The following is a 12868-nucleotide window of genomic DNA, read 5'->3' as shown; positions in this document are numbered from 1 at the left end:
ATTTTCATTGACACAGACCATTGGGTTATCAAGGCTGCAGTTCCCCTGTTTTACCATGAGCACATCATGGGAGACCAAGTCAAAGGCTTTTTTAAAATCCAAGAGAGGGCTGTCCATCTTCTAAGTGGTGGAGCCATGAGCACCAATGGCTGCATGTGGCATGCTCCCCTGCTACATTACATTGCACACCTGGCACTTCCCTGCCCATTGCACTGCATGATCCCCTGCTGCACTGGGCATCCCCCACTGTACTGTGTGCCCAAAAACCTCCCACCCCATTGCACCACATGCTCTGCCTTACCCTAAGCTCCCTGGATGAAGGCTCCCCTGCAGTATAGTGCTTCTCAAGGATCCCTGGCTGCAAGCTCCCCCAACACTGTGGGCTGTCTGCCCCACCACCTTGGCCAGGAAAGGGGAAGCTGAAAGAGAGGAAACCTGGAACCTCCCAGATGCCTCTGTACCTGGAACAATGGGGAAAATGTTGGCCAGGTGGGAGCCTGAGGACTACAATTTAATCCTTCATAGGCCGCATGTAGCATATAATCAACCAGTTAGACAGCCCTGACTTAGGACATGGGTGAAAGTAAGAAAAGGAAACAAGATCACAGATACATAAAGGAACAAAGATCTGGGGACATAACTAAACTAACTGTTGGGGAACAGCGGCCCCAAGGTCATGGTGGGCCGAGGGTTTCGGTACAGAACAGGCGGGATAGGCGGCAAGGAGTCTGAGCGGTACAGGACACGGGCAGTTTCAAATAAAGTTGATTTATTTACTTACGCTTTTGGAGCGTAGGCAGAAATCTTGCTTTTTCAGTTACAGTGTTACCGAAAACAAACAACAAAGGGGTACGTTGGCCCACAGGGGTCTCGAGTGAGCCCTTGCTTTCTAGCCAGAGCTAGGTGCAGCTGCCCAACTCGATAGTCTCAGGGCTGGTCAACAGCTCATCAATCGGGATACGAACAACAGAACTGTAGCACATAGAATGTCGTGACGCCAGTCCAATGTGGATGAACAGGTGGTCGGTGGTCAAAGACGGTGCCGAGGTCGGTGATGCTGAGACGAGATGGTGATGTCGTAGCCGGAGGTTGAGAATCAGGATCGTAGTTCAAGGCTGAAGACAGAAGTCGAGTCGGTAGCCAGAAGGTCGGTATACGTAAATCAGTGCAAAATCAATCTGTAAAACTGCAGCGAGGAGGAGACCAATGGGCCAGAAAGCCCTCCTGAGGAGCAGTCCCTGTTGGAACAGCCTCTGCTCTCAGGTCGGATCTCTCCTAGCGAGACAGTCCCTGCCAAGGCAGCCTCTGTTCGCCAGTCGAGTCAAGGTCTCCCCCCGTCTCTCCGGTCTCTCCTCCTGAGGCGGGGGCTCACAAGCCTTTTGTATGACTTTAGTGGCCAATCATAGGGCTTTCCTTGTGGAAGTTTCTAGTCCAATTACTTCATGCAGTCAGTGGACTGAGCATGCGTCTGATCAGATTACTTCATGTTCTGTGTGAAACTGAGCATGCGCATGATGGAAAAGTAGGTCAGGTCTGATTGACAAGCCTTCAGGTCATCCAGGGGGCACATGCTGAGCATGCTGTGGAATTTTCCATAGGACTTGTCTGCTTGTCTGCACATGATCAAACTTAACTCTTGTGTTACCAGCATACATCTAAAATTTGGACCGGACACTAACTTAGGTTTTTATTACTGCCTATCCAAAAACGCCCTTCAAAATTTTTTTCAATGGATTTTTCAACAAAGCAGATTTTTTTCTGTGACAAACATCTGTTTTTGTGATTTCTTAAAGCTTTTTGCATTAAATATAGACAATGCCTTTAAAAATGTCTACAAACAAAATTTTTTTCCCCCAAAAAATGTTCAAAGGGAAAAATAATTTCCCAGCCAGTCTAGTATTTATACAATATTTTAAATGGTATATAAACACATAACAAGATTACATGAATTCAAGCAAAAGGCTTCTCACAAATCTATTAATAACTTGACTCAATGGTTTCAGAAAGAGGAAGGTATGTGATTTGTTTACCTTTTGGGGTCTTCTTTTTATTTAATCTAATTATGGGCAATGTATTTTGCAGAAAAGAGATGGGCCTGAAAACTGTCAGGTTGCCTCATGGCTCAGCTTCACCTCTGGGCCTTACAATCTTACCCTCATCACTGAAAGTCCCAATGTCCTTGAGAACTGCAATAGACACATCCAAAATTCCTCTTGGGGCCTTCTGAGCTATGCAAGCCAGAGCACCAGTTTCACCATCAGGCTAATGAGTGTATATAGCCTACAGAGGTGTAACTAGCAATTTTTGTGCCCTAGGGAAAGGTGCTGAGGGAATGAGAGGGGTGTGCTGAGTGCCAGAGATTGGGACCTTAATCTTACACCTTCTTCTTCATTTGCAGACCCCTGAATTCATATGCAACCCAAGTGAAGTTGGAAGGGCTCTGCTTTTTAGTAGGGTCCAGCTGTGCCAAATGAGTTTTAGGACCACAGTCTTAGAGGCAGAAGGTATGTTTTCTGGCTCTGCTTCCAATGAATATACTCCTCACCCCACACCAACCCCAGGCACTTTGTACAACTCTGCACTGACCATTGAATATCAACAGCTAGACTTAATTTAACCAATATATGAGGTTTTCAATTTATTTTAATAAAGAGGCAATCTGTTTACTGTTTTCATTAGTGACTAATCTCTTGGCTAGCTTATGGAAAGACTGTAAAAATTGATTGACCTAAATTCTTTGTAAGATAGATTTTTCATTCTTCCCTTTTCGTATGTGCATAAGGCATCAGAAGGTTTTTCATTTGGCAGACTGAATAGAAGTTATAGATTAAATTAAATTTACTGAAAATATATTGTGCTTTCTGCAGCTGTACCATGTGAAATGGACTGAATTCCCCCTACTGTGAGAGAATCTTCTTTTTTCAAGATGGTTTGTATTTCTGGTAACTAGGCAGCTAGCTTCTTGGAGGCAGGCACGTAGAATGAAGAAAAGTTTACCAGAGTATTCCTTTGTGCTTTAAAACAGTATGCTAACATTCATTCTCTTCTTTTACACTGAGGAGCCATATTAAATAGCTTTCATAGTAAACAGCTGAAGGTCTGAGGTGACATTGGTACCAGCTCTGTTATTTTATGTTATCTACTTTAATAAAAAAAAAAATGTTGAAACTCACAAATATGGATTTACCTTAGACAGCAAATGAAAACTCCCTGGGAGAAGATTAACATATCAGGACTATTGGTTGATGCATCTGAAGCAACCCCTGAATTATATATGGCCTCCAGCACCCTAATCATTAGTCAAAAAGTGTACTTACAGTTCATTGAGTAGGACGGAATGAGTAAAGTAGGACAGCTTCACCAAGTGATTGGTGGAAGGGTGTTATACAGCTAAAATGAAATGGATTGTTGATGACATTCTGCTTTAAAGTTCAATAAATTAATCCCTGGAGCAAAGCCTGGTGTTGCAAAATAATGGATTGTTCAGGTGGTAGACTGTCATGCTTGTATTTAATAGAATAGAAACCTTTATGAGATGATCAATAGCCAGAGATTTATACAGAACAGAAAATAGACCTTCATTTAAAAGGAAGTATGTTTTCTATATGGAAGTGCAAAACAATGTAAATGTCTTGGGACTAAACAGTGTGTGTAAAGGTGAAGTGTGCTGGTCCTTGTCCAAAAGCAATGAAAATTTAGATCAATTTAAGCAAGAAACCATACACAGAATTGAATAGAACTGGTATGACATTTAGAATTCAGTATTCAACATTTTACCGTACCTCTGGTGGAGGAACTGATTCCATGTTTAAGGTGGAGTTTCATCTTATACTTCAAAGCAGCGATTCTACCTCCCTACTATATAGGAAAAAAATAGAATATGCTTCTTCAGCTTACAGCAGTTAAACTACTGGTAAGTTTAAGTATTCTTGATATTCTAGTGGACTCCTTGATAAGGAGTCCATCAAAGAGTTCACTTCTGTTGCTGCCATTCTAGCAAGGTTGGAAAAACATATCCCATCCAAGCCTTAAGAGCCTGTTTCCATCTTCCCGCCCACCTGTATCCCAGCAAGACATCACACGGAGCTAAAAGTTAACTCGACTTGAGTTGCTGAGACTCTACATTTACACCTGTAAATTTCTGCATCCCGTTTAATTTATGTAGTAGTATTCTTGATATTCTAAAGCCAAGCGGTATAAACCCAGGACATTCAGGGGCATAGTTACACTTGAAGGATATCCAAATATGCTATGATAAGAAATGCAGAGTGAAGACACTTAAACTACAGAAAAATAGAGTACCCCTTTTAAAAGCAATTTAAATTAATCTGTGACCACAGTAGTAAATTGTCTCACTTATGTTTGCTTCATAGTATCACTGCAAGGCAGAGTTAAGCATGTATGGGTTCTGCAGTAACAGGATTTTCCCAGGTGTGTGTGTGTCAGGAGGCAGGGGTTATCATTTTTAAGTTGTTACAACTAGAAAAAAAGAAAGACCTTAGGACTGCAGGCTCCCTACCCCTTACTTTAGTTTGCTAAAATCAGTCCAGTAGACAATGATGCCTACAATTCGATAGCATGAGATTTAGACCACTGTTAATAATAATATAACCACTGTTAAACTACTGATTTAATTCTAGGGGTCAACTGTACTTTGACTCCACTCTCAGTGCCTCCCATAGGCACCCTTTCCAAGCTGAAAACTCACATATGCACTTCTCTCAGCTGGAACTGTACAATCTGCCTCCTGAACACAACTTGTTCTTCTTCCAGCTCACTAGTCTCTGCTCTCTCCTCTGGCATTTCAACTGCTAGGGGGAAACCCCAGTTTAGACGCTGGATCACCACCTTGCAGCCCCACACCTGAATTCTTAAAACAGTATAACTGACTGGGTTTTGCCCCTGTTCTAAGATCCTCTCCCACATACTGGAATGGTAACAGCCAGGTCTAGCCCTTTAAGAGGGAATGGACGGCCCTGTTGTAAAAACTCAGCTGCATGGTGGTACAAGGCCAGAGCTATAGATGCTTTGCTATTACCCAGAGAAGGGCCTGGAGTTTTGTTTGCTCTTTTGTTTGTTTCTTTAGTCCAAAGACTGTGTTTTTGTATAGAGGACTGGTTAAAGAGCTTCCAAGAGAGCAAAGCCAACTTGCACGGGAGCAGGCATGCCAAGCTACTTACAGGAGCCAATATAAAAATGCAATTATTTAGGATCAGCTGTAGCTTCCCAATGGATTCTCTATCTGACATCTAGACAATTGAATTAAAAAAACTGCTGGGTTCTTGGACATCTGGGAAGAACACAGGCTGAACATAATGTTCAGGGCTCCATACAATGGGTCATCTAATCTTTAGCACCATGGACTATAAAGAATCATAAAAATAATATAGTTAGTTCTTACATTCCTCACAAGCATGTTGGAATCATTGGATATTTATACATGTGCTCTGGGAGTGGGGGGCAGCGTGTAGAATTTAACTGGAGCAGCTCCAAGAGCCACTCTAATTAAAGCGCTCAGAGCATCTCATGTACCAGCATCCCCATACTTAAAAATAGCAACAGGGCTACCACCATTTTTAAGTACAGGAACGCTGATATACAAGACACTGGAGTCTGCTGGAGCACAGTAATTACCATGCTCCAGCAGGCTCAATTAATTGGTCCTGCTTATGTATAGGGCCCCATTTAGGCTGGAAACTGCTGTACAAATGCAAGATATTACTATTATTGTTACTATTATTATTAAGCAGGATCATTATAACTGAGGAGGCATGCCCAAAAATGTTTAAATTAATATTTCAGCAATAAGCTAACATCTATTTTGAAAATGGAGACAGATGAGCAAAACTGGCCAAAAAGTCAATCTACAATTCCCAACATTCACACCATTAATTCTTTTCTTGTTGATGAAACTAACAGCCCCTTTGCCAGAAACAAATGAAAGACCAAAAGAATACATCTAAAAAAGAAATAAAAGCTGTTAGGTAAAAGAATTACAGTCTACCCGCATTTGGAAGGCTTGAAAACTCCATTGCAGAATTTTAAAAAGCTTGATAAAAACATGAAAGCTGCGGATGAACTGGAACAATGAATGGAAGACAACACAAAGAGAAGCCATAATCATAATGTACTAATTGCCTAATGAGACATGTATAATATATGATGATTTAGACCAGGAGGAGAACAGAGAAATGTGTAAGATGTCTTCTCTATAGTGAATAGAATGCAATAACAAGTCTAACAGCATTCCAGTAAGAATGCATATTTCATAGCACTTGATTTTATTCTTGTAGTCAAACAGACAGAAACAACCAGACCCAGCTACTTAACTGAACTATTGACTCTAAAAATTCTCCCTCAAAAAACTCTCCCTTTTAAGGCATAATTAAATACATACCAGGTCTGAGATTGTCAAACTTGCCTAGAAGGGGTACTTGCAAATACAGTTCTCATTTAAATTAATGGTATTCTCTCTGCATTTGAATTCCCTGGATTCCTTTCCCAATGAGGAAGAAAACCTGGCCACATTACCCCTTACATACTACTCGCGATGAAACTGGGAAATTAATCCAAAAGGGCTGTAAGCATCAGGTGGACCTTTGACCATTATTAATGGATAAAATGGATGAATAAAATTTCACTACTCCTAGGAAGGACCATAACACACTCCCTGAATAATATATTGTAGTTTTGGGGCATTCTTTTGAATGACATTGTTGAATAAGACTTCCTTACAAAATGATCCATATTTGTATAGCTGTATTGTCCTTGTTCTTATTTACCACCCCAGCAATTTTTGTGTCATCTGCAAATTTCACAACCGGTGATTTTATATTTTCTTCCACATCATTAATATTGAACAAAATAATTACTTAATTTAGATATTTTTCACTAAATCAAGCAATTTGCTTTGGGGATATTAAAAAAACAAAAAAAAAAAATACAACATCAACAATATTATGCCCAACATGCAGGAAGATCACTGTTTTGTGTTGCAATTAGGCAATGATCACATTACATGAGAGATTATCCGATCCTATTTACAGTAAATAGCTTCAAGTAAAAAAAAAAAAAAAGACTCTACTCATGAATGATTTACATGCTGCTGCTTCTCAAGCTTCTGCATTATTCACATAGAAAATTGTGTCCAGAATATTAAAGGCATGCTATAATTTGTCTTATGCAACCAGAGCTGACTGTACACATTATGATTATCCAAAATACCCTGAATTATCACAGACAAAATCCTTTTGCTTGGCTGTCTGTTTTTGTAAAAGATTTTTTACTATGGCCAGATTTTGTTTTAGTATCCCTTAAATCCCATTTACAGAGCCATATCTTTAGCTAGTATAAACTGACATAACTCTAGAGCCAACACAGTATTGCATGGTCAGAGTGCGACTCCTTTGCAGTATCTATGTCAATTTACATAGTTCTCCTTTAAGAATACAGTGCTATGCAGGAATTTGCACAATCTAGGGTCTTTTATACCAGGAGATCAACCTAGCAAAATGAAAGAAAGGACCATGACCAGGATAATCATGAATATATAATGGTCCCCATTCAAAAAGTGATCATGTATCAACAGTGATCATTCACTGGTGTCTGAGACATCATGGCATTTTCCTATAATTTGAACAGGAAACAATTGTGGAAACTGCCTAGCAATTGTTTGTTATTGTAACTAAAAACATTTTTTAAAAAGAGATTCATAGAAATTAAAGAAAAAAGGCTTTACTGATTTAAATATGTCTTTTGTTTCAAAGAAATTTTTTTACAAATTCATCCATTCCTGCTGTGCTGAATGAAAAAAGGAATTCTGAAAGGGCCTTTGTGAAGTGTTCAGACATTAGAATCATAAATGATATGGTATTTTGAATAATGTGGAAATAAGAATCAAAATATGTAGTTTGATACCATAGCTGCACCCCTAAATCTGTAATCTATTAGTCATAGCTGACTTACATAACATAATTATGAATCTAATTATCAAACATTATGTCATCTGATTTTATTTTATGCCTGCAAATGGCTTAAAAGTCTCAGCTAAAGCAAATCTAATACCTCAGGACTTCTATACACATGCAGGGAGCCTGTTCTGATGTGCTGGAAATCTAGCGTGTCAGAGCAGACTTGATTAATCAAGTCTGCTGGAGCACAGACATTAACACACTCCAGCAGACTCTAGCGCCACGAGTATCAGTGTCCCTACACTGAAAAATGGAGGTGGGACACTTTGAACTAAAGCTTGTTTGACAAGCTTTAGTTCAAAATGCCCAACCTCCATTTTTTTCAGCTCGGGGACACTGATATATGTGATGATCAGGTGCTTTTAATTAGCATGGCTCACTAACTAAAGCCCGCCCCCCACCCTCCTGGAGCACATGTAAAAATGCCCTCAGATGCACTGAGAACACCCAGGATTGCCACCTCACAAATCTCAAGAGCCTTTCACTCAACAAGGACACTCCTCCAGAGAGATAGATCACACTTTTGAAAGAGCCACCCAGATATCATGTGAAGAATTGCTGCAGTACAGAAGGAAAACCTCCATGAATCTCACACCACTGGCTATGACATACCAACTTTCCCTGAAACCTATATGGAAAATCCTCAAACAATTGCAACCCATACTAGAAGAAGACCCAATTCTTAAAGAGATCTTCCCAGACACACCCATGCTAGCCTTCAAACAAGCACTGAACCTCGCTAACCTCAACACCAGAAGCAAAGTTTCTATAGCCCAAAACACATAGAATGGATCCAGACCATGCCATGAGAAGAAATGCAAAACCTTCCATCACATCTCCACCACCCCCACAATTACTACACCCCACAACAGAGCCATCACCATTCCTGGATCTTACAGCTGCACCTACAGAAATGTAATACATCTCATCCAATGAACCCAATCCCCTGATCGAAAATACGTAGGAGAGACCAAGCAACAACGGCACACCAGAATGAACACACACTGGAAATCTATCAAAGACAAGAATATCCAGTTCCCTGTGGGAGCACATTTCTCACAAGAAAACCACTCTCTCTTCAATCTCTCAGTTCTCATCCTCAAAGAGAATTTACAAAACACCTTTCACAGATGAGCCAATAGACTTCACTTCATCAACCTACTGGATACAAAAAATTATGGGCTAAATACAGACATTGAATTTATGATAAATTATAACCTGCCTACAGGGCTGTCTGGGGGGGGGTGTGAATTGGGGTGACCACCCTGGGACCCATGCTTTGGGGGGCCCTGTGGAGCCAGGCAGAATGGCCCTGGCTTGCATCCGGCCGCTCATTACTCCCTCCCCCCGCCACCACCACCATCCAGGGTGTGTGGGATTGGGGCGGAGACCTGCAAGAGCTGATTTGTCCCAGGCCCCACACCCTGCTTGGGTCAGCTCTGCCTGCCTCACATCTGACTCCCCAGGTACCTCTCCACTATTTACCAACTATATTTCCCCTTCCTCCCTCCCCAACCTGTCTCACATCCATTGATTTCTCAATGTCCATATTCACTGTAGCGTTCCCTCTAAGCTGCGTGGCATGTGCAGCTGTACAGGTGCACTCGTGCCAGGCTGCCAGATGCACCCGCATGGCTGCACAAACTGCACAGCTTAGAGAGAATGCTGTTTCACTGACTGCCTTTCTTGCCAGCCTCTGGCTTCTTTACTATTCATTCCATCCAGGAAGAGCACACACCAACTGCAGATGCTTCCTCAGCCTGACAAAGGGTATTTATACCCAAAAGCTTGCAAAGAATAATTTTTCTAACTATTTAAGTTGGTCTAATAAAATATATCAGATTTACCCAAAGAACCTTGTCTGCCGATGTCCTTAAACCAACATGGCTACAACCCCTCAGATGCAAAAGAATTACACGAAACTGACACATTCACCAGGCTATTTTCCAGACCAAACTATCTCAAGATTTCTTAGCTCCTATATATATTATAAGAAAATAGATTATACAGGGGATCATGAAAGTAGCTCAGAAGAGGAAGCCTGAATTTTATTCCTGACTTCACCACCAATTTGTTTCATGGCCTTGTATGAGTCAGTGCTCCATTTTATTCCTTAGCTGCAGCACCTGGGAAATGTAGACTGAACCACTTGCAAACCTCACACGAGCTGTTTTATGAGGGTGCTTACAGAATGGTGCAATTATGTGGCAACTGGAACCCATACTTGCAAGGTCTGAGTGCTTGTGGCTTATTAAATGGGGATTCACCCTAGTGACACTGCTGAAGTGAAGACATACTGCTACACATGAGCAATAGCAGAAATTCCCTCTGGGTGACTTGGGCTAGAGCACTGGGAGGACAAGGGCAGAATGGCCAGGTGTTCCTTGTCATTCAAATAGTCTGTTCCTGAAAGCTGGCACACCTCATACTCTGCTAACAGGAGTAAAGTTTCCCTGGGAACATTGGGCCTTCGCCCTCAGTCTGGGATTGATTCTGGTCCACAGCTTGGGTTTGGGCCTTCTCATAGTCCTCATCCTTTTCATAAAGGACTTCAAATCATGCAACTTTTCAGAATATTTTTATCAAAGTACTTCTGACTAAATCTTTATGTTTGGCTAATGCAGCTCAGTTCATTTACTGTGGTATTCTCAAAATTAGTGGTGTGCTTTGTGTTTGTTACTTTCTCTTTTTAACTTCTAGTACTGCTTCCATTAAACTCAATTGTAAAATTTTACTGAGTTTATTCATGTTAGATGAAAGCCCAGGACTCTTGAGTTTTGACTGTTGATTCTTCTGGCATCAGGAATAAGTTAAAAACTGTTACAGCATTAAATATTGAATGCCATTAAATATTGAATGCAAATAATAATATTAATGATGTTGTTTATTCTATGGCAGGAATTTTTAAAAGGATGGTAACGGAGAAAATGCTTTATTTAGAAGTATCACTGAATATTTATATTAATTTGATTTCACGTCCCTTAATACTCCTAGAATCAAACTTTCAAGTGAAGGAAGAGATTTTGAAGTCAAAGATCTAGATTTCATTGAAGTCAGTGGAAGTTTTGCTATCAACTTCAATGGCAACAAGATCAGCCCTATGTTTGCTTATAAGGATTATATCTTACTAAGAATTATTACATAAGATTTAAAAATCTGTTACTTACACTTAGCTCATATCTTCATTTTGATGTCTGGTCTAAGGGGTAGGTGAGGGAAAAAGGAAGGAGTTAGCTTTCAGATATTCCTCACTGTACATCTGTTCATTTATTGAGCTCTGAAACTAGCAACAGAAAAAAATGAAATCCACGTGTATTTTGATGAATCAATGTTGATGAAAAAATTAAGAAGCACTACAGTACATTATCAGAATGGTCTTACTTTTTTTTATTTCTCAGCCATAGAGAGTAAAACATGACCAAGAGAAAAGCCCATCATAACAAGCTGTGTCATTAAATGCATTTTAAAACTTGAAAGAAACAGGATGTTTCTGCCCTGGGAGGTGTTCTGTATTCTGTTGTTTTGGATAACTGTTAATGGCTCATCAGTAGCAAAATAGAGCACTGTAAATATTAAATTCCTATCTGCCTTTATATATACTTGCAGGGCCCACCTGTGCCCTCTGAAGCCACTTGCAATACTCTCTTTGGACTTTGTGGTTTAGCAGTAGGCCACTGAGGTTGGGTTTTTTTTCTTATTAGTTTGATGCTCCCATGGTAACAAGTCATTGTAGTGTCCAAGAGATGTGACTCCAAACTGAGACACTTGATATGCTGTAAACTGATATAAGCTTTGTTGTATATGACAGGCAAAGAATAAAAAAGGCTCTCTTACAAAAACTGTTGTAGTTGGTATTGAATCAAGAATGTATTTTGTTTCCCCATACATCCCATATTTAATTCTCTAAACAAATCTGGTTAAGTGAAATAAAGATTTTTTTAATGTAAAAGAGCTTGAAAAGATAAATTCAGTCCAGCTGGCTTTTAAGTGAAGTCCTGTCAAATAGTAGATATTTCTTTTCTGCTAAGTCATAGGGTCAGATTCTTGGGTACCATATAGTTTTTTTGCTCAATACAAACAGAATGATCAAGGCACTTAGGAGGCATAACTGGTTCTGGAAAGATCACCTAAGTTTAAAGGAATCTTCCATTGTCCTAAAGCAGGTGTGGCAGACCCCTAAGGAAGACTGGGTGCATTCTACATGTAATTAATGTGAATTAGTTATTGTGCATTTAGTTTAATACTTGCTTAATGAAGTACTAACTAAATGCACCGTAACTACGGTTAATGTGCAGTAGTGCTGGCGCACAGTTTGTTAGTGATGCTTACTGTGCAGTAGCCTAATACTACTGTGCAGTAGTGTATTAGCACAGTTTTTTGCCCAGCACACTACTGCAGTGTTATTAGGCTCCTGTGCATTAACCATCTTGTGTCCACTGACACTCATTCTAACTTGGACTAATCTTTAGGCTGCCCTGATTTAGTCTAGTGATTTATACACCTTACTCCGTAACTCCCTGGACTGCACTGTGTGCTCTTGGGGTATGCTTTATGATGTAATGTACTGTGAACAACCTGTCATCCACAACCCCCATATCAAAGTAATTAATATTTTAGTGATGGATAAAATTGTAGTCAGATGTTGTGGTTTACTCTGAGCTAATAGCTGTTTTTAAAATTATTTTCCTTTACTCTTTTACTCCCACAGGTATATTTTTTTCCATTTGTTTTACAAAACAAAATATTATTGAAAAGTCCAGCTCAAGAATTTTTTTAAATCTCATTAAAACACAAGATGTTTTGCTTTAAACTATATGACTGAATCAGAATATACTGTAAGTACTCTCTCCAAAATGTAGGGAACTAAAAATAAATAAGAATGTAAATCTTAGCTATTT

The 12868-nt window shown here is 39.9% G+C and overlaps 1 long non-coding RNA gene across 3 annotated transcripts in view; it reads left to right on the top strand.

Moving 5' to 3' along the window:
- Positions 1 to 7801, top strand: part of LOC109300090 — a 23396-nt gene extending 15595 nt beyond the window's left edge. For 2 of the 3 annotated variants that reach the window (XR_002098106.1, XR_002098105.1), the window contains exons 3-4: positions 3958 to 4164; positions 7767 to 7801. This is a non-coding gene — a long non-coding RNA (uncharacterized LOC109300090). Of the gene's footprint in view, positions 1 to 1985; positions 2018 to 3957; positions 4165 to 7766 lie in introns of those variants that run through there. The other variant, XR_002098107.1, reaches the window with a different exon arrangement.
- Positions 7802 to 12868: the final 5067 nt, after the last annotated feature.

Source organism: Gavialis gangeticus, unplaced genomic scaffold (genome assembly GCF_001723915.1).
Source record: "Gavialis gangeticus isolate Ggan-Ray unplaced genomic scaffold, GavGan_comp1, whole genome shotgun sequence".
NCBI lineage: Eukaryota > Metazoa > Chordata > Crocodylia > Gavialidae > Gavialis > Gavialis gangeticus.
The sequence above is the reverse complement of the archived record's forward strand: the minus strand, read 5'-3'. Positions and strand labels throughout refer to the sequence as shown.